This window comes from Phyllobates terribilis, unplaced genomic scaffold, assembly GCF_046119375.1.
Source record: "Phyllobates terribilis strain yellow unplaced genomic scaffold, ASM4611937v1 Scaffold_2__4_contigs__length_985480577, whole genome shotgun sequence".
NCBI classification, from domain to species: domain Eukaryota; kingdom Metazoa; phylum Chordata; class Amphibia; order Anura; family Dendrobatidae; genus Phyllobates; species Phyllobates terribilis.
Window position 1 is genome coordinate 130511733 of NW_027362762.1, and position 22312 is coordinate 130534044.

Below are 22312 nucleotides of genomic sequence, written 5' to 3' on the forward strand. Positions count from 1 at the left end.
GGCACAGAGGATTGCTGAACTACTGCAGGAGCCGGCGGCTGCGATTGACATTGTGCGCTATTAAGGAGAATGAATATTCACTCTTCTCCACTCCCAAGGGCGTGGAAAAGAGTGAACATTAATTTTTTTTAGCAGCGGGCACACATGATAGCTGCAGCAACCAGCTACTGTCTGTGCCCTGCTCCTCTGCCGCTGCAACACCCCCCACCACCACCACCTTCCACAGCCGGAATATAAGTATGTACTTGAGTATAAGCCGAAGGGGGCTTTTTTCAGCCTAAAAAATGTGCTGAAAAAGTCGGCTTATATACGAGTATGTACGGTACTCTTCAAATTCTGAAGGTTCATTGGGCTCCTTATATGAACTCTGAGCTTTAGTTCCTTCCATAAATGTTCTATTGGATTTAGGTGAGGTGAGTGGCAGGGCCAGTCTAGCATCTTTATTTTTTTTCTCTGAAACCAATTGAGAGTTTTTTTGGCTGTGTGATTTGGATCATTGTCTTGCCGAAATGTCCACCCCTGTTTCATCTTAATCATCCTGATAGATCGCAGAAGATTTTTATCTAGAATGTCTCTGTACATTTGTCCATTCATCCTTCCTTCAATGATATATGAAGTTTCCCAGAGCCGTCTGCTGAAAAACAGCCTCACACCATGATTTTCCCACCTCCAAACTTACTGTTTGCTATGGTGTTTTAGGGATGATATGCAGTGACTTTTGGCCTCCAAACATGGTGTGATTTTTGCCCTTTCTTCCACACTTATACCGTATATACTCGAGTATAAGCCGACCCCAATATAAGCCAAGGCACCTAATTTTACCACAAAAAACTGGGAAAACTTATTGACTCGAGTATAAGCCTAGAGTGGGAAATGCAGCAGCTACTGGTAAATTTCCCCATCCTGGTAAGCATTGCCCACTCATCCCCAATCCTGGTATGCATTGCCCACTCATCCCCAATCCTGGTATGCATGGCCCCTCATCACTGCACACATGAAAAAAATAGGCACTCTTACTCGCCTTCCTCCCCTCTGCTCCGACTCTGCGTCCTGTTCTGCCAGCAGCAGCTGATCTCAGCATCTGAGCCGCGCATGACAACACTGTTATGCACCCTCAGACGCTGAGGTGAGCTGCGGGGATATTCACTCCTCTCCACGCCATAACTATGGGTATGGAGAAGAATGAATATTAATTTTCTTTAATAGTGTGCAGTGTCAGCAGCGGCTGTTATTTTCAAATAAAACAATTTTCAAGGGGGCCAAAGCTTTTGGCCGCGTGTGTGTGAATTTATTTATATAAGCTAGATTTTCCTTTTTTTATTTTATTTTTTTTGCTATGAACTCCCTCATATAGCACATGTGAATTGTGCTTTACAAATATAATAAAACGCCTACAGCTGATAGTGTAGTAATCACATGATCTATGATGGATGATCACACACTGGACCTTTGTAATGCAGTTATACAAAAGACAACTATATTTAGACACTTGATTTGAACAGTATGATAACTGTATTATTTATAAAAATGCAGTTCTCCTATTGTACAAATCAAGTCTCAATATAGTTGTTCTTTGTTTAACTGCGTTACAAAGTTGCAGTGTGTGATGATCCATGACGGATAATGTGATTACTACATGATCAGTTGTAGGCGTTTTGGGTATGTGCCCATGATCAGGAATAGCATTTTGGACACAATGTATCTTTGCTGCGTCCAAAATGCTGCATTCTACACTAATGTATGTGTTTTGGAGCTATGTGAATTTACTGCATCTGATGACAGTCATTGGGGGAAAATACACACAGGAGACTAGTGTCTCCGCTACAGAAATTGATATGCTGTTTTTTGTCGTCGCACTGCAGATGAGTTTACGTAGTGTTAAAAAGAAACACAGTGGGCATGGTATTTCTATAAATCCCATTCACTGTGCTTGTAATGTAGAATGCAGGGTTTTGTAAACAGCGAAAATACACTGCATCCAAAACACTACTATTCCTGATTGTGGGCATGTACCCTTATTATATTTGTACAGCACAATCCACATGCGCTCTGAGGGAGTTCTTGGCAAAAAAAAAAAAAAAAAAAAATGAAATGAAAATATATATATATATACAGTACAGACCAAAAGTTTGGACACACCTTCTCATTTAAAGATTTTTCTGTATTTTCATGACTATGAAAATTGTACATTCACACTGAAGGCATCAAAACTATGAATTAACACATGTGGAATTATATTCTTAACAAAAAAGTGTGAAACAACTGAAAATATGTCTTATATTCTAGGTTCTTCAAAGTAGCCACCTTTTGCTTTGATGACGGCTTTGCACAATCTTGGCATTCTCTTGATGAGCTTCAAGAGGTAGTCACCGGAAATGGTTTTCACTTCACAGGTGCGCCGTGTCAGGTTTAATAAGTGGGATTTCTTGCCTTATAAATGGGGTTGGGACCATCAGTTGTGTTGTGCAAAAGTCAGGTCGATACACAGCTGATAGTCCTACTGAATAGACTGTTAGCTGCTTTTTTTCTTGCCATAATACAAATTCTAAGTAAAGAAAAACGAGTGGCCATCATTACTTTAAGAAATGAAGGTCAGTCAGTCCGAAAAATTGGGCAAACTTTGAAAGTGTCCCCAAGTGCAGTTGCAAAAACCATCAAGCGCTACAATGAAACTGGCTCACATGAGAACCGCCCAGGAAAGGAAGACCAAGAGTCACCTCTGCTTCTGAGGATAAGTTTATCCAAGTCACCAGCCTCAGAAATCGCAGGTTAACAGCAGCTCAGATTAGAGACCAGGTTCATGCCACACAGAGTTCTAGCAGCTGACACATCTCTACAACAACTGTTAAGAGGAGACTTTGTGCAGCAGGCCTTCATGGTAAAATAGCTGCTAGGAAACCACTGCTAAGGACAGGCAACACGCAGAAGAGACTTGGTCTGATGAGTCCAAATTTGAGATCTTTGGTTCCAACCACCGTGTCTTTGTGCGATGCAGAAAATGTGAACGGATGGACTCTACATGCCTGGTTCCCACCGTGAAGCATGGAGGAGGAGGTGTGATGATGTGGGGGTGCTTTGCTGGTGACACTGTTAGGGATTTATTCAAAATTGAAGGCATACTGAACCAGCATGGCTACCACAGCATCTTGCAGCGGCATGCTATTCCATCCGGTTTGCGTTTAGTTGGACCATCATTTATTTTTCAACAGGACAATGACCCCAAACACACCGCCAGGCTGTGTAAGAGCTATTTGACCAAGAAGGAGAGTGATGGGGTGCTATGCCAGATGACCTGGCCTCCACAGTCACCAGACCTGAACCCAATCGAGATGGTTTGGGGTGAAATGGACCGCAGAGTGAAGGCAAAAGGGCCAACAAGTGCTAAGCATCTCTGGGAACTCCTTCAAGATTGTTGGAAGACCATTTCCGGTGACTACCTGTTGAAGCTCATCAAGAGAATGCCAAGAGTGTGCAAAGCAGTCATCAAAGCAAAAGGTGGCTACTTTGAAGAACCTAGAATATAAGACATATTTTCAGTTGTTTCACACTTTTTTGTTAAGTATATAATTCCACATGTGTTAATTCATAGTTTTGATGCCTTCAGTGTGAATGTACAATTTTCATAGTCATGAAAATACAGAAAAATCTTTAAATGAGAAGGTGTGTCCAAACTTTTGGTCTGTACTGTATATTAGTGGTAATTTTTTTTTTTTTATTAAAAATGATAGAAAACAACTAAATTAAGCTTTATAAAATTCTAGCATTCCTCTGGATTGTAACTGTTTTATGCTCCATATCTCTTGCATAAACAAGTTAAAGGGTTTGTACACTACTAGGATGACCCCTTCTTGATCTAAATGTTTTGGCCCCGATAAAATAAAAAAGCCTATACTCCCCTCCCGTGCCTGCACCGTTCCAGTGTTGTTGGTGGTCCCGGGGTTCTCGTGCAGTTGTTGTGACATGTGAGCCCGGCGCCCAATTTTCAAACTTTAATTCTTATGCCCAGAGAGTTATGTCACACAAAATAGCTAATAAATAACATTTCCCACATGTCTACTTTACAACTGCATCAATTTTGAAACCTAATTTATTTTTGTTAGGAAGTTAGAAGGGTTTCAAGTTGATCAGCAATTTCTCATTTTACCAACAGAATCAGTTTTTTTTTTTTAGGGACCAAATCACACTTAAAGTGACTTTGGGGGAGCCTATATGATAGAAAATACCCAAAAGACACCATTCTAAAAACTGCACCACATTCAAGAAGTGTATTAACCCTTCAGGTGCTTCACAGGAATTCATGCAATGTGGAAGGACAAAATTAACATTTTATTTTTTTTCACACAAATTTTAGTTTAGCCCCAATTTTTTTTATTTTAACAAGGATAGCAGTAGATAATGAACCCCAAAATTTGTTGTGCAATTTCTCCTGAGTACGCCAATACATCATATGTATTGGAAAACTAATGTTTGGGCGCATGGCAGGACTCTGAAGTGTAGGAGCGCTGTTTGACTTTTTGAACGCAAAATTGGCTGGAATACTTAGTGGATGCCATGTTTAGTTTGTAGAGCCCCTGATGTGCCTAAAACAGTGGAAATGCCCACAAGTGACCCCATTTTGGAAACTACACCTCTCGGGAAATTTATCTAGATGTGTGGTGAGCACCTTGAACCCCCAGGTGCTTCACAGAAGTTTATAACGTTGAACTGTTAAAATGAAAAAAAATTAATTTGTTCCCGCAAAATTATTGGTTTTGCCCAAAATTTTTCATTTTCACAAGGGAAACAGGAGAAAATTTGCTTTGGAATTTCTCCTGAGTACACCGATACCCGATATGCGGTCGAAAGCTACTTTGAGGCACAGTGCAAAGCTCAAAAGGGATGAAACCCCATATTGGAGTTCAGATTTTGCTGGAATGGTTTGAGGGTGCCCTGGCACCTCAGGGGCTCTGCCAATGTGACATAACAGCAGAAACCTCCCCATAAGTGATGTAATTTTACAAACTACACCTCTCAATGAATTCATCTAGGGGTGCAGTGAGCATGTTGACACCACATGTGCCTCACAGATATTACCATTGGACAGTGAAGAAATAAAAATTACATGTTTACTGCTAAAATGTTGTTTTAGCCCCAAATTTTAAATTTTTATAAGGGCTAATAGGAAAAAATGGACCTCACAGTTTGTTGTGCAATTTCTCCTGAGTGCGCCAATACATGTAATCGGGTAATACTTTTCAGGCATTGTACAAAGCTCAGAAGGGAAGGCGCGCCATACTATAGCGGAGATTTTACTGTTGTGGTTTGCGGGTGACCCAATGGAAGAGCCTCTGAGGTGCCAGAACAGCAGAATGCCCCCTCCATAAGTGACCCCGTTTTATAAACTACACCTCTCAATGAATTCATGTAAGGGTGCAGTGATCATATTGATACCACAGGTATGTCACAGAATTTTATATCATTGGGCAGTGAAGAAGAAATAATTACATTTTTACCACAAAAATTTAGTTTTAGCCCCAAATTTTACATTTCCACACCGGAAATGGATAAAATTGGCACTAAAATTTGTCACACAATTTCTGCTCAACATGGATAAACCCCATATGTGGCTGTACAGTACTGCTTAGCCACACAGCAAGACTTGGGAGGAACAGAGCGCTATTTTCCTCCTGAAGCGTCGATTAGAATAGTTTGTAGACTCCATGTACAGAGACCCTACGTACTAGAAGAGCAGAATACCCCACTCAAGTGACTCTGTGAAGAATATTCAAGACAATCCCATGACCATCACTGTGCACTACGTGGCAGGTTTTATAGAGATCTCCATGTACAGTATAATTCGACACTGCAGCTTGCAAAGGAGGGGGCCCACAGACCTTGAGTGACAAAATCCCCCACCAGCAGCTGTGCAGGTGCAGCAGCCCGGCCATGTGTCCCTTTGTTTAAGAAACTATAACTCAACACCGAGTTCTGAGAATACGATATCTCTCAGAGATAAACCAACCCGATTTTTGGGAACCTGGGATAATGGGGAATATCACCCTAGCTTTAAACACAGTCCAGCGTGCCCGGATGGGGAGATACCCAGCACAGTCTTGCGGGGGCACCTAGGACCCCCGTGTTTGGTATCCATGCGTAGCAGGGGCCCGGCTGGATCCGATGACACCAGAAGCGGCTCCCTAGGACTGCCCATTAAGGAGGTATGGCCCACTTTAGTTTTTGGGAGTTTTAGCTGAGCGAAACCAGGGGAGGAGATTTGGGCACACCCAGGAGGCAGGAGTGGGAGTGATCCAGAGGGGTTAAAGCTCCGGCTGACCTGGCTCCTTTTGTCTTTTTTTTTCCTTTTGGAGGTTGTGACATCAAATCGTGTGGAAGGAGTTCATCAACCAAGAGAGGACCCACCAGCCTCCCATGTGGCAGCCCCTCCCCCACAAGCCAGGCCTTTCTATATAACCGGTAACTGACTCGTCATAACTGCTTTATATCTTTTGTATCCTGGCTATTGTATTTGTAACTCTGACCACTGTGTATGTATAACCCTTATGTATGTAGCGTATTGTTTAGTGTGCCCCTAAGTCGATTAAATATATAATTTAACCTTGTCGGTTCTTTTATCTCGATCCACGAACCTTACGTCCATTGTTCGGTCCAAAGAACACGCTACCGGGCTGGTTTCTGGCCTGATATAAGTCTGTTATATCAAATAGAAACTGGTGGCAGCTCTCCCAGGCTTACCAGGCTCTGCTTCACTGGAGTTAGAGAAAGAGCCTCTCAGCCTGTTAGGGGTGTGAGCGAGTGTGGTGCCATGTCAGTGACTGAGTGGGCCTCCTCTTCTCACTCCCTGGTGCCTTCCTGTACCCGTGTAGACAAGGGGTGTCAGTGCAGAACGGTACCAATCTGATCTTGCGCGTCCTCGAGGGGGGTGTGGAACGTCACATAGGTGCAGAGGGCAGGTCCATACCACGTGCTCCGTCTGACGTAATTGTGACGTCAGGCGGGTGGCAGGGTGTGGATCCATCACAAGTGGTGGCAACAGCGAGATTCTGCGGGGTCTCCCTGTTGCCATGTCATCACAGTGGTGGCAGCGGCAAGATTCTGCGGGGTCTCCCTGCTGCCATTCCTTCACAGACCCCGTTTTGGAAATTTTACCCTTTGGGAATTTATCTACAGGTGTAGTGATGATTTGACTCCATGGGTGTTTTCCATAAACAAGTAGCAGTGGATGTTGCGGAGTGAAAATTGCAAATCTGCTATTGTAGTGCCCAGTGCGTTTGTAGTGACCAGTACGTTGTGCCCAGCTCGTGCTTCTGCACCGATAAATAACAATAATCTTTATTTATATAGCGCCAACATATTCCGCAGCGCTTTACAATTCAGAGGTTCATATACAAAGTTATAAGTAACATAGCTAAAGATAATACAATAATTTAAAGCAAAAATAATGACGACCCTGCTCACAAAAGCTTACAATCTACAATGAGGTGGGGGTGACACAAAGTACAGTGGCTTATTTACAATGATGGTCCAGCCATCCTGAGGGGATGAGGTAAATTAGGCGGCTCTCATCGATACAGAAATGCCAAACATGTGGACGTTAAATTTTGTGTAGGCACACTGTGGGGCTCAGAAAGGAGAGGGGCATTTGGATTTGGGAGTAAAGAATTTGCTGGATTTCTTTTGGGGAGGGGAGGGGAGGGGGGTGAGGAGCTACAGCTCTTTTCCAGAGCCCTTGTACTACCAGTAACATGGAAGCCCCCTATATTTCTGTTGACAGATGATGGACCTGAGTAGGGATATGCTTTTTTGTGGATTGAGTTGAAGCTTTTATTGGGACCATTTTACATAACATTTTGGATCAAGTTTATCCTGTGCTCTACGCTGAGCACTTCTATCGGGGTTTCCATCTAAATCTCTGAATGATGTGATTCAAATGAAACCGCTTAGGGATCAATTCACTATAATGAGGCAGCAGAGTTACTTTGGACTCTGTGTGGCTTCTGTTCAGTGGTGTCACAGACCAGACTGCATCTACAGTCTCTCCATCTGCCTCATTATAGGGAGTCTTTCGTTGGGGGTTCCATCTGAATCACGTATTTCAGAGATTTACATGGAAACCCTGGTGTAAGCGCTGAACTTAGAGCGCAGGATTAGTGTGAGCCGAGCGTTACTGCGATCTTTCAGAGGCAGAATTAACAAATCCATAGTAGATCAAGAATTGGTTTTATTTATTTTGTACGCTGTTCCTCGTGCGGTATAAGTGATTAGACGACTTTATTCTTCTGGTCGATGCGATTACAGCGATAACAGATTCATAGCGTTTTTTATGTTTGGCTGCTGCCACACACTAAAAGACGCTTTTTTTGCAAAAACTAGTTTTTGCATCGACATATTTTGAGTGCTCTACTTTTTCTATATTTCTGCCAACAGAGTCATGTGAGGGCCGAGTTGATATTTTTATTGGTATCGTTTTCTGGCACATGACATTTTTGATTGCTTTCAATTCAGATTTTTGGGAGGCAGAATGAACAAAAACCAGCAATTCAGGAATTGTTTTTGGGTTGTTGTTTTTTTTATGCCGTTCCGTGTGTGTTTAAAATTTTATAAGGCAGCTTTATTCTTTTGGGTCAGTACGATTACAGCGATACCACATTTATATCTTTTTTTTTTTTTTTTTATGATTTGGCGCTTTTACACAATAAAAACTATTTTATAGAAAAAAAAATTTTTTTTTTGCATTGCTGTATTCTGAGAGCTATAACTTTTTTTTTTTTTTTACATTGAAGGAGCTGTATGACAACTTGTTTTTTTTTTTTGTGGGACAAGATGACATTTTCAGTAATACCATAGTTTTTTGCCTTGTGTGTTTTTTTTTTTGTTTGTTTTTTTTTTTTATGGTGTTCATGGAAGGGGTTAACTAGTGTAACAGCTTTATAGGTCGGGTCGTTCCGGACGCGGCAATACTAAATATGTGTACTTTTTTGTTTATTATCATCTTTTTACATAAAAATACTTATCTATGGATATATAACATAAAATGATATATATATATTTTATTATTGTGTGATATATATATATATATATATATATATATATATATATATATATATATTTTTTTTACTTAGTCCGTTTTATGGGAATTTCACTTTTAGCAGTCTGATTGCTGTTATAAAGCATTGCAATGCATGAGCACTACAATGCTTCACAACTGTCAGTGCTGAACTGACACAAGCTTCTTATACCTGAGGTCACCGGGGCAACGACTGGACCCTCATGCCGACGTCACAGGGGTGCCGATCGGAGGGTAGAGGGCCCCTGTGAGCTTTTTCTATCCCCCTGTGCGCTGTCTCTGCCCCCCTGTGCGCTGTCTCTGCCCCCCTGTGCGCTGTCTCTGCCCCCCTGTGTGCTGTCTGGGACCCCCTGTGCGCTGTTTGGAATCCACTGTGCGCTGTTTGGAATCCCCTGTGCGATGTCTGGGGCCCCGTTCTTGAGTATATCACTCAATCCTGTGCGATGTCTGGTGCCCCGTTCTTGAGTATATTAAAGATCAGATTTTTCACGTTTATGAGCACCATTGAGTGATATACTCAAGAATTACATAATTTTTCAACATTTTATTGTTTAAAACTCTAAACACACAGACTTTTTTTACTTCAACCAGAAAACCTTGACGGTTCATGAAAAAAACTTGACTGTTCAGGATATAATAAAAGTCATAACATTCTGAAACTTCAACTTAAAAAGGTACCTTTTACATGGGGCAATTATTGGTTCCAGAGAGGCTTTCGGCCGATAATCGTACACATGGCTGGTGACAGGACACTACAATATAAACGTTCAAAGGTAAACACTGATAACAACATTAAAATGATTAGTAAACACTGATGAAAACAAGCATGATCAATTTAATGTTAAGCTAAAGTGCATGTTCCGTTGTTGACTGCAGATTGAAGCTTGCGGGATAGGTCAACCAATCCATGGTGTCACCGACTTTTGTGTGGATGACAATGTCACAACTCAACAGATTTGCTGTGGCCATGATTTCTGCATCAGTTGCCCAGACTCCATCACGAGAGATGCCAGAGGTGTTCACATATTCATTCACATCTTGATTAAAGTAGCCCTGTAGTTTTTTGGACAAGTCAGTTTTCATGTGGTGGATGACTTTAGCTCTGAGAAGGGCATAGCTGTCCTCTGTTCCTGTCATGATATAGCTGATGGCCCGAAAGCAGCAGTTCCCATCACCTTTTGGTTTTATATGTACGCCGTGGTTGTCCAAGGTCTCTTGTGCATCCAAAGTACACAACCCTATTAAACGTAAGGTCAAGAGTAGTGTTGAGCAATACCTTCCGATATCAGGAAATATCGGATCGGATTGGATCGGGCCGATACCCAAAAAGTATCGGATATCGCCGATTCCGATACCGGAAACCAATGCAAGTCAATGGGACAGAATTATCGGAATGAAAATAATCCCTTTCTTTCCTTGTAGGTTAATTCTACATGAAGGAAAACAACTAACAATAATGTAGAATGTATTGGGGGAGGTGGTTGCCCAAATCGATGGGAACAGTGCTCACAGTGAAACATGAAAAGCCGGCAATTCAGCAGCGGCATACACCGGTACCCGACAATTTAGAACAGAAAGAATAGAGCTTCACACATAGATTAGATAGATAGAAACATGTCAGTCACATATATATGAAGTACAGTGACAGTGTTGCTTACTGTACTTGTCATTTAGTGTTAAAATAAAGGATTTATTAAAAAAAAAAATTGGCGTGGGGTTCCCCGTAATTTTAGTCTCTAGCGGAGTTTAAGCAGACAGCTGGGGCAGATGTTTGAAGCCTGGGAAGAGGGTAATACCCACGGAGCTTCCCAGGCTACTAATATCAGCCCCCAGCTGAATACCTAGCCTTTACTAGCTATTAAAATGGGGGACCCCCCCAAAAAATGACGTGGGGTCCCCCCTATTTTAATAGCTAGCAAAGGCTAGTCAGACAGCTGGGGGCTGATATTAATAGCCCAGGAAGGGTGCCATGAATATTGGCCCCCTCCCAGGCTAGAAACACCATCCGTCAGCTGCCCCAGAAATGGCGCATCCATAGGATGCGCCAATTCTGGAACTTAGCCTCGCTCTTCCCACTGCCCTGTAGCGGTGGCAGTGGGGTAATAGGGCTGGGGTTGATGTCAGCTTATAATGCCAGCTGACATCAAGCCCAGGTTAGTAATGGAGAGGCGTCTATAAGACACCCCCATTACTAACACCATAGTCAAAGTTAAAAAAAAACACAAACACCCAGAATAAAGTCCTTTAATTGAAATAAAGACACAATTCTTTATTGTTCTAAATTAAACCATACTTACCATCACGCCCATTCCAGCTGAAGCCAACGATCTCCTGCAATAAAAGAAAAATAATAAAGCAACATCATCCTTACCTTTCGATGGTTCCCAGGACAGCTCCAGCTCTGCTACATCGAGATGACAGGCTGGATCGCAGCCGAAAGCTGCCATCCAGCCTGTCATCCCGCAGACACTGAGAAGCGCAGGCATGCTTGCGCTACTCAGTGTCAGGCTGTGACGGCATCAGGAGAATTCTCTCACGCTGGGATGGCATTCTGATGACAGGCTGAATCGCAGCTAAGCACTGCCATCCAGCTTGTCATCCTTCAGAGACCCTGCAGAGCGCAGGCATTATAGGAACTTCCGATTCCGGTATTCGATATTGTAAACATATCGGAACTCCGTATCGGAACTCAGATATCGCGAATATCGGCCGAGACCCGATATTACAGTATCGGAATGCTCAACACTAGTCAAGAGTAGTGTTGAGCAATACCTTCCGATATCGGGAAATATCGGATCGGATTGGATCGGACCGATACCCAAAAAGTATCGGATATCGCCGATTCCGATACCGGAAACCAATGCAAGTCAATGGGACAGAAATATCGGAATGAAAATAAACCCTTTCTTTCCTTGTAGGTTAATTCTACATGAAGGAAAACAACTAAGAATAATGTAGAATGTATTGGGGGAGGTGGAGGAGACAATAAAGGCATAGAGGTTTAGCCCAATCAAATGGAATAGCAGGAATTAATATTTTTTTTAAGACTTTCTGAGTTATGGAAATATTGACTATGTTAAGTATTTTTATATTTTGTCAGATATTTAAGTTTCACTACTTCCATGCTCTTCACCTTCTTTTTTACTTCTCCCACATTTTCTCCTTCATCATCCTCAGCATCAGCATCTTTTTCATCAATTTCTTCTTCACCTTCTTCATCTTCTTCTTCTTCACCTTCTTCGTATTATTCTTTTTTTTTTACATTCTTCATATTCTTCTTATTCAACTATGATTCTTCTTCATATTCTACTTCTTCATCTTCTTCATATTCTTCTTCTTCATCATATTCTTATTTGTGACAGGCATTCCTGTAGTTATCTATAAAAGTTTGAACATTACACCTTTCGTTCTGTCCGTCACAAAAGATTTACAACAGGATTTGTCCGCGTTCAGTTTGGCCTGCAGCAGCAGTTCTTTTCCAGGAGCACCACGAGGAGGAACGGACTCACCCCCATACACTGCTTAGTCATCTTCTGCTTATAATTTAGATATTATCTTTTGCTCTGATTTTTAGTCTTATGCTTAATGTTCTTCCGCTTTTTGTTCTGCAGCTTCTTGTACTTCTGCTTCTTGGTTTTCTGTATCTTGGTGGTTGTCTTCTTCTTCTTTGTCCTCTTGGTCAACTTCTTCAGGGTCATCTTCTTGGTCTTCTTCGGGGTGGTCTTCAGGGTCGTCGTCTTCTTCGGGGTGGTCTTCAGGGTCGTCGTCTTCTTCGGGGTGGTCTTCAGGGTCGTCGTCTTCGGGGTCCTCGTCTTCAGGGTCCTCGTCTTCGGGGTCCTCGTCTTCGGGGTCCTCGTCTTCGGGGTCCTCGTCTTCGGGGTCCTCGTCTTCTTCGGGGTCGTCTTCGGGGTCCTCATCTTCGGGGTCCTCATCTTCGGGGTCCTCATCTTCGGGGTCCTCGTCTTCGGGGTCCTCGTCTTCTTCGGTGTGGTCTTCAGGGTCTTCGTCTTCAGGGTCCTCGTCAGGGAGATCCAGAGTGATTACCAAGAACCATTTCAAAAAGCTTGAACTTGGAAATGTAGCAGAAGGTACAAGAAGGCTGAGGAACTGCCGAGAACCAGCTGATGGTACTGGAACCCGGATGGGTAGTAGAAAGTACAAGAGCAAATGGAACTGCCGAGAACCAGCTGATGGTACTGGAACCCGGATGGGTAGTAGAAAGTACAAGAGCAAATGGAACTACCGAGGACCAGCTGATGGTACTGGAACCCGGATGGGTAGCAGAAGGTACAAGAGCCAATGGAACTACCGAGGACCAGCTGACGGTACTGGAACTCGGTTACTATGCAGGAGGTACCTGTGCCAGAAAGCACTACCAAGGACCAGCAGACGTTGGTGGAACTTGGATACCGAGAAGGAGGCACCTAAGCCAAAGGCACTGCCGAGAACCAGCTGACGGTACTGGAACCCGGATGGGTAGCAGAAGGTACCCATGTAAAAAAAAATTGCAAGGCCGCGAGCCGGCCGCAGTTACCGAAACCCACAGTCCTACAGGGGGTGCCGCAGTTACCGAAACCCACAGTCCTACAGGGGGTGCTTGTCTTATTGGCACTATGGAACCAGCCTTCATTGCCAGATCCCACAGCCCACATAGGAGTCACTTAAACTGCAGGCACCATAGAGTCGGCTAACCCGACCGCAACACGACAGGACAACGCATTGGAGGCAAAGTGACGTTGACACTACCCGGAAACAGCTGGCGTGCTGGAACCTGGCTGGGCAGGAGGGAGTACCCGTGCCAAAGACACTGCCGAGAACCAGCTGACGGTACTGGAACCCGGATGGGTAGTAGAAAGTACAAGAGCAAATGGAACTAACGAGGACCAGCTGACGGTAGTGGAACCCGGATGGGTAGCAGAAGGTACAAGAGCCAATGGAACTACCGAGGACCAGCTGACGGTACTGGAACTCGGTTACTAAGCAGGAGGTACCTGTGCCAGAAAGCACTACCAAGGACCAGCAGACGTTGGTGGACCTTGGATACCGAGAAGGAGGCACCTAAGCCAAAGGCACTGCCGAGAACCAGCTGATGGTACTGGAACCCGGATGGGTAGCAGAAGGTACCCATGTAAAAAAAAGTTGCAAGGCCGCGAGCCGGCCGCAGTTACCGAAACCCACAGTCCTACAGGGGGTGCTTGTCTTATTGGCACTATGGAACCAGCATTCATTGCCAGATCCCGCAGCCCACATTGGAGTCACCTAAACTGCAGGCACCATAGAGTCGGCTAACCCGACCGCAACACAACAGGACAACGTATTGGAGGCAAAGTGACGTTGACACTACCCGGAAACAGCTGACGTGCTGGAACCAGGCTGGGCAGGAGGGAGTACCCGTGCCAAAGACACTGCTGGGAAACAGCTGGCGGTGCTGGAACCCAGGGTAAATACTAAAAACAGAGTGGAGCCAGAGGCGTAATTGGAGCAACTTTAAAATCTGTAGTAGTGTGAATGTGGACAGAGCAGGAGAATTTGCCGGACACACAGCTGGGGATCAGCTGACGTTACTGAACTCCAATAACACTGGAGCAAGCGTTGACTGTGCAGACGGCACTTCTGAGCAGCAACTAGTGGTATTGGAGACCAGGGTAAATACTAAAAATAGAGGAGCCAGAGGTGTAATTGGAGCAAGTTTTAAATCAGTAGTACAGTGGATGCGGACAAAGCAGGAGAATTTGCCGGACACACAGCTGGGGATCAGCTGACATTACTGAACCCCAATAACACTGGAGCAAGTGTTGACTGTGCAGACGTCACTTCTGAGCGCCAACTGGCGGTGTTGGAGCTCAGGGATAATACTGAAAACAGAGGAGCCAGAGGTGTAATTGGAGCAACTTTAAAATCTGTAGTAATGAGAATGTGGACAGAGCAGGAGAAATTGCCGTCCGCACAGCAGGGGAACAGCTGACGTTACTGAACCCCAATAATGCGGCAGCAAGTGTTGACTGTGCAGACGTCACTTCTGAGCGCCAACTGGCGGTGTTGGAGCTCAGGGATTACAGTTCAGGTGGTAGAAACATGAACACAACAGAAGACCTGGATACTGTTGCCAACCAATTATTTATTCTGGAAGAGGACTGGCAAATTCATGAGAGATCCAGGCCTTGTTCATTTTGAGAAAAGTAAGCCGGTCAACGTTATCGGAGGATAGTCGCATGCGACGGTCTGTTAGTACACCACCTGCGGCACTAAAGACGCGTTCCGATAATACACTAGCAGCAGGGCAAGCTAGCACCTCCAATGCATACTGGCTTAGCTCTGGCCATGTATCCAGCTTACAGACCCAAAACTTGAAGGGAGAAGAGCCGTCTGGGAGTACACTGAGAGGGCAAGACATGTAGTCTCACCATCTGACGGAAACGTTGCCTCCTGCTGACTGGAGCCGTCTGTGATGGTGTAGACTTTTGTGGCGGCGGGGACACAAAACTTTGCCACATTTCGGCCATACTGGTCTTGCCTTGTGCTGAGACGCTGCTTCTGCTCCCTCTTTGTGCAGAGCTTCCTCCACTGCCTCGATGCACTGAGCTGCTTTGTAAAGCACTAGCAGCACTGCTCTCGGTTGGAATGGAAAACATGATGGAATGCACCAGTGCGTCTTGGTACTCCCGCATTTTACGCTCCCGGTTCAATGGTGTTATGAGGCTTTGTAAGTTGTCCCGGTAGCGAGGATCTAGGAGGGTGGACACCCAATAATCAGCCGTGTTGAGAATGTGGGCGATGCGGCGGTCATTTTTCAGGCACTGCAGCATGAAATCAACCATGTGCTGCAGACTGCCAACTGGCCAAGAAACGCTGTCCCCTGCTTGAGGCGTGATCTCTGCCTGCTATGCATCACCCCACCCTCGCTCTAGATACTGACTACTAGAGCATTGTGTACCTCCCTCCTCTGGACAGATGTCTTCCTCCTCCATTGACTCCTCCTCATCCTCCTCACAAAGTGTCCCCTGCCTAGGCCTTTGTGAGGAACCACGTTGCGCAGACTGTAGAGAAGCAGATGGCATTTGTGACTCCTCACCCTCCACCTCTTCCAAAATCTCCTCCCTTAGTGCTTGCAGTGTTTTTTCAAGCAGGCAGATAAGGGGGATAGTCATGCTGACTAGTGCATCATCTGCACTCGCCATCCGCATGGAATAATCAAAGGTACGCAAAACGTTGCAAATGTCCTTCATAGAGGCCCACTCAGTGGTGGTGAAGTGTGAACGGCGCGCACTGCGACTTGTTTGCGCCTGCTGCAGCTGGTACTCCATTACTGCTGCCTGCTGCTCACACAACCTCTCCAACATATGTAACGTTGAATTCCACCTGGTGGGTAGGTCACATATGATGCGATGTTCCGGAAGATGTAATCAGCACTGCAGAGCTGCAAATGCACGTTCTTGCGTTGCTGGAACGTCGCAAGTGAGTGCACTCTATGCGGACCTTGTGAAGCCGTGCATCAAGATCCGGATAGTCCCTCAAAAAACTCTGCACGACCAAGTTGAGCACATGTGCCAGACATGGGATGTGAGTGAGGTTGCCTAGGCCCAGAGCTGCCACCAGATTTCGGCCATTGTCACACACTACCATGCCTGGCTGGAGATTCGCTGGCACAAACCACACGTCGCTCTGCTGCTTGATGGCATTCCAGAGCTCCTGCGCTGTGTGGCTTTGATTCCCCAAAGAAATTAATTTTAATACGGCCTGTTGACGTTTGGCCACGGCTGTGCTCATATCGGTCATTATAACAGGTAACCAACCGTTCACGGGTCGATGTGGAGGTAGACCGTGACGGCTCCTGCAGCACTGATTCAGAGGAACTGGAGTATGAGGAGGAGTCAATGTGTACAGACTGGATTCCTGCAATCCTTGGAGTTGGCAGAACACGTACAGCGCCACTCTCAAGATCTGTACCCGGCTCCACAACATTTACCCAATGGGCAGTGAGAGAAAGGTATAGTCCCTGTCCATGCTTACTGGTCCACGCATCGGTGGTCAGGTGGACCTTGCTACTGATGGCGTTTTGTAGCGCATGTTTAATTTTTCCCTCCACATGCTGTTGCAGGGCAGGGACGGCTTGCCTGCTGAAATAAAAGTGGCTGGGCACGTTGTATTGTGGGACTGCCAATGCCATAAAGTTACGGAAGGTGTCAGTCTCCACCAGCCTGAATGATAGCATTTCAAGGGCCAGTAGTTTAGCAATGCCAGCATTCAGAGCCTGTGCTCGGGGGTGGTTTTCCGAGTATGGGCGCCTTTTCTCCCATGCCTGTGCTAACGATGGCTGTAGACTGGCCTGGGAGTGTGAGGATGACAGGAAAAGTGGTGCTGTGGGTGGAATTACACTGTGTCTCTGTACAACAGTGCCAGAGGTTCTTCCATGGCGATCCTGTGAGGAAGCCGAACCAGCTGTGTGTGAGCTGGAGGAAGAGGCTACAACACGAGCTGAAGAGGTGGTAGGTGGTGCTGTAGGTTGGCCTAGGTCTTCAGTGTGTTTTTGTAACTCCACCACGTGCTTGGTCCGCACATGTTTCCACATATTTGTGGTATTGAGGTTGCTGACACTTTTCCCTCTTTTCACCTTCTGATTACACAGCTTGCATTTGACAAAGCAAATGTCATCTGCAACTGTGTCAAAAAAGGACCAGGCACTGCAAGTCTTGGGAGCGCCCGCTTTGGATTTTGGAAGAGCCATGCTCCTAATGGGTGCTGAAGTGGAGGCTACAGGCAGCCAAGTCTGCCCCCTCCCTCCTTTTTGGGCCGTTCGGGAAATCTCTTCCTCAGAGCTGCTCCCACCACCTTCCTGTCCCTCACGCCATGATGGGTCAAGGACCTCATCATCTACACCACCCTCTTCAAACAACTGCTTCTCCTGGGTAGTCTCGACAGCACAGTACGCACCAGAAAGTGGCACCTGAGTCTCATCATCAGATGCGTACTGAGGTGTGCTGCTGACCATAGGCACTGGCCCATCCGCCTCTTCAGATTCAGAGAGACAAAACGGTTGCGCATCACTGCATACTACCTCTTCTTCAAATTCTCGAATTCTGCTTGGCTGGCCCCCTCTTTCCAAGCCAAGAGATTCAAAGAACAGAAGTAGAGATGGCTCCTGTCCAGGGCTCTCTGACTGCCTGGGCAATTTGGCAGGTGGTGAAGAGACAGATGGGTGCTCTTCAGTGCTCAGGACCTGAGAGGATCTGGAACTAATTGAAGTCTATGCGTTAGCAGCCATCCATCCGACAACGGCTTCAATTTGGTCCTCCCGCAGCAGTGGGGTACAGCTAGCTCCTACAAATCTGCGCATAAAGGACTGTTCCCTGGTAAAACTGGGGGATGCTGAGTCACTGGTGCCCGTAGCAGGTACAGAATCCCCACGTCCTCTCCCTGCAGGCACAGAATCCTCACGTCCTCTCCCTGCAGAAACTCCACGACCACGACCACATGCCTTACTCCCTGCCTTCTTCATCTTGGTAGACTGATAAAGATAGGCAGAAAAGTACTAAGGGCTTAGTGTGCTTATTCCTGAACAGCTGCTAACAGGTATAAGAAACACTAATTTTATAAAGTGTGGACTAGACTTTAATATGAGCTAATGTGGCCTGCACAACTGTAAAGTGGAGTGTTTGGTGAACTTTATTTAGGTTTTTTTTGTCACAAAAAGACACTGGATGTGCCCAAAGATGTAATACCGATAGTATCACAAACTTTTTGTAGCTATTACAATGTAGGAAGGTAACCTACAATGCAATAGATGAGGCTACAAAAAATTGGCTAATACTAATCTGGCTGGGGCTGCAGGGCACAATGCTGCAGAAAGGCTCCTCTAACTACTCCTATATAGTGTGTTTGGAACCAATTTAGCTGAATACGGATAGAACCACCACACTAATAGGAGATATCAGGAAAAATTATGAATTGGCAAAAAAGGACAATGTATGAGGCAGTGACACACACTGAGTGCACTACAACCAGACGTGGCTGAAGCACACACTACAGGGTGAGCTGCACTCACACACACAGACCTTGCAGACAGCGGTGAACAGCACAGAGAACTGTGCACTAGCTCTGCAAGGCACAGCGATTTATAAAGTAGCTTGGGTAAAGCAGAATAGACCAAATAGGTAGCTAAAACTGTCCCTCAGAACAACAGCGTCCTATCCCTAACTGAATTCACAGCAGAGTGAGCTCAAAATGGCGGCGACGGCTTTTATAGTGCATCATGACATCATTTCAGCAGCCAATCACAGCCATGCCATTAGTTAAGATGCCTACATGCCTAACAGGATGTGCCCACACTTCTTAGGATCCTCATTGGCTGAATAAAATGAAACTGGCTCATTGCATTATGGGAACTTCCGATTCCGGTATACGATATTGCAAAAGTATCGGAATTCCGATACCGCGAATATCGGCCGATACCCGATATTTCAGTATCGGAATGCTCAACACTAGTCAAGAGTGGTGGTAAGATACTTCCTTCCTGAACTTGGTAGTGGGTTGAAAGTCTTGCTTTGCTTGTGTTTCTGTGTGGCAGAGTCACTGGGACAGTCATCAGGGGACAGGGGTGGTAGAGAAGTCTCTTCATTCTGGTAAATCTTAAGGTTGCTGGCATGGTAGGTGTTGCTTAGTATCTTGCCAGTCTTATTGTTGTTAAGTTTTACTCGTCCCTTGGTTAAGGATTCCACAACTAAGTAGGGTCCAACCCAGCGTGGTTCCATCTTTGAACCCATGCGATGAATACGACATTGATTCTTGATATGAACAATGGTGCCAGCAGTGATTTCTTTGTTGCTGTTGTGCCGACTATCAAAGGCACACTTTTGGTGTTTCTGAGCAGAATAGATGTTGGTACTTACAGTTGAGTGGATCCTGTTATGAATGATTGAGTGTATTTAGAACATCAGGGTTGGCATCATCTGAAAGAGACATGACATCCACAGTGTCATTTGCTGATGGATTGAGGTCAATAGGAAGCTTAGCCTTTCGTACATACATGACCTCAAATGGAGTGCACTTGGTTGAGGCATGCACAGATGTGTGATAGGCAAACAAAACACCAGGGATGAACTGGTCCCAGTTGGTTCCTTGGTCATTGACAAGCTTGCTAAGAGATTCTTTGAGTGTTCGATTGTCACGTTCCCGCTGCCCATTTGTTTGTGGGTGGTAGGCAGATGAAATGCTATGATCTGTTTTGAAAATGATCCATCAGGTTGTTGATGATCGAGTTCACAAACTCTCTTCCCTGGTCGCTAATCAAAGTGTCCATACAGCCTAAGCGGCAAATAATGGTGTACAAAAATTTTGCTACTGACATGGCACTCTTGTTTGGAACAGCTGTTGCTTCAGTCCACTTGGAGAAATGATCAGTAACAGCAACTATATATTTGTTGCCGTTTGATGTTTCCTGAAGAGGACAGATCATATCAATCCCAACTAAGCTCCATACTTTTCCAGGCACTGGTATACTGTTGAGTGGTGGAGCTTCTTTGCTGATTTTGGGACTTGTGACAAAACATTTTTGACACGCTTTGACATGTTGGTGAACATCGTTCTTCATTCCCTTCCAGTAATAACGGTCAGAAATTTTGGCAAATGTTTTATTTCGGCCAAAATGGCCACCAGAAGATGGGTTGTCATGACAGGCCTTCAGGATATTTGGCAGTCGGCGTTTAGTTAGAACCTCCTTTTTTCCATAGTAAATAATCCCTTTCTCTGCTCGATATGGCTTAGATGTTTGTCTAAACTGTGACTTGGCATTTGAACATTTCTTTGGAGGTAGATCGTAGATCCACTGGGGGTACTTTTTGTTCTGTTGCAGTGTAGAATCTCAAAAGCTGATCAATACAGTTGATCTTCCATTGTTGTCAAAATTGGAAAACTTATTTTTGTTGTTGGAGGTGTTCCAAGTTCAATTTATATGCCTTATCAGGATAGAATAGGAACTCACACTGAAGAACTTAAAGTGCATATCATAGAGAGCAGGGAGAAACATACATAACAAGTTACAACACATAACATTAACTATGCACTGATGGAACTGCACCATCTACTGTCAGTTCAATGTAATGCCTCCAACAGATGCTGTAAGTCTAGCCCACCCGTTCCCATGCACTAGATTTGCTGCTGATTTTCCACAGGGAAAAAATATAATACCCGGGGTATATTCTGGCCCAGAGGGGTATAATCTGGCCTAGGCCAATTTATACCCCGGGGTATAGTTTGGCCTAGGCCAGAATATAGCCGGGGTATAATCTGACCTAGGCCACTTTAACCCCGGGTATATTCTGGACGGGGGGGTTAATCTGGCCTGTTACACCGGAATCCCTTATGGACATTCCTTCAAAGTCTGGAGCTTAGGGCTCAGGCCAGGTACCAATGAACGGGCCTAGTCTTCTGACATCTTGAGGTCAGTGGATGTGGAATTACCTTGGGAGATGGGGTGGGGGGGGGGGATAGGTGGCCGATTCCGGGTGCAGTACTGAAGTGGACAGGAGATGCCTGAGGCTGATGGAGTTAGCGGGCTTGGGGGGTAGTCCAGAACAAACGAGTGACAGGGCTGTAGAGGTGTTGCGCTAAGGAGGAAGGAAACGAGAAATGCTGTGCTCAATCCCAACTGTCACCACCAGATGAACGTGAACTGACCCGTAAGGGTATGTGCACACAATCTGGAGCCGCTGCGGGTTTGATGCTGCATGTTATGCTGTATCAAACCCGCAGCGGCCAGATGTTACAGCATAGTGGATGGAATTTGTAGAAATCCCGTGTCCACTATGCATCTCTGTGCACCTGCGGTTCACCCGCAGACACTGACATGCGGCGCGTATTTCCAGACCGCAGCATGTCATTTTCTCTTGCAGAGTCGCTAGTCTCCGCAACAGAAATTAGATCACTACAATGTATTGAATGTGGTGAAACCGCATGGTTCAATGAACATATGCGGTTTCACCTGCGTTCATATAACGCAGCTCTTTGGATGCAGCATAAAGTATGCTGCATTCAAAGCGTTGCCTGTACGGTTTGCCTGCTCATACCCTAAATGTTTGCAATTAACTTACATGTAGTGCAAATGCACAATGAATCTAATATATACTTACCTTGTAAAGTCTTCACATCCTGTTCCATCCAGATGTGTCCGAATCCCAGAATTCCAAGCGGCGGAAGTTCGCCGACCGCCATATTGGGACACCCAAGTGATGCGTGTCTCAATATGGAAACCGC

The 22312-nt window shown here is 45.2% G+C and overlaps 1 protein-coding gene across 7 annotated transcripts in view; it reads left to right on the forward strand.

Annotated features, from left to right (window-relative positions):
* ATP7B (ATPase copper transporting beta) overlaps positions 1–22312 on the forward strand; it is a 163504-nt gene that overhangs the window by 22973 nt on the left and 118219 nt on the right. For 3 of the 7 annotated variants that reach the window (XM_073662630.1, XM_073662632.1, XM_073662635.1), the window contains one exon: positions 6348–6453. The exons of the other annotated variants lie outside the window; for them this stretch is intronic. The gene's annotated coding sequence lies outside the window, so the exon portion shown is untranslated. The remainder of the gene's footprint in view (positions 1–6347; positions 6454–22312) is intronic. 7 annotated transcript variants of the gene reach the window in all.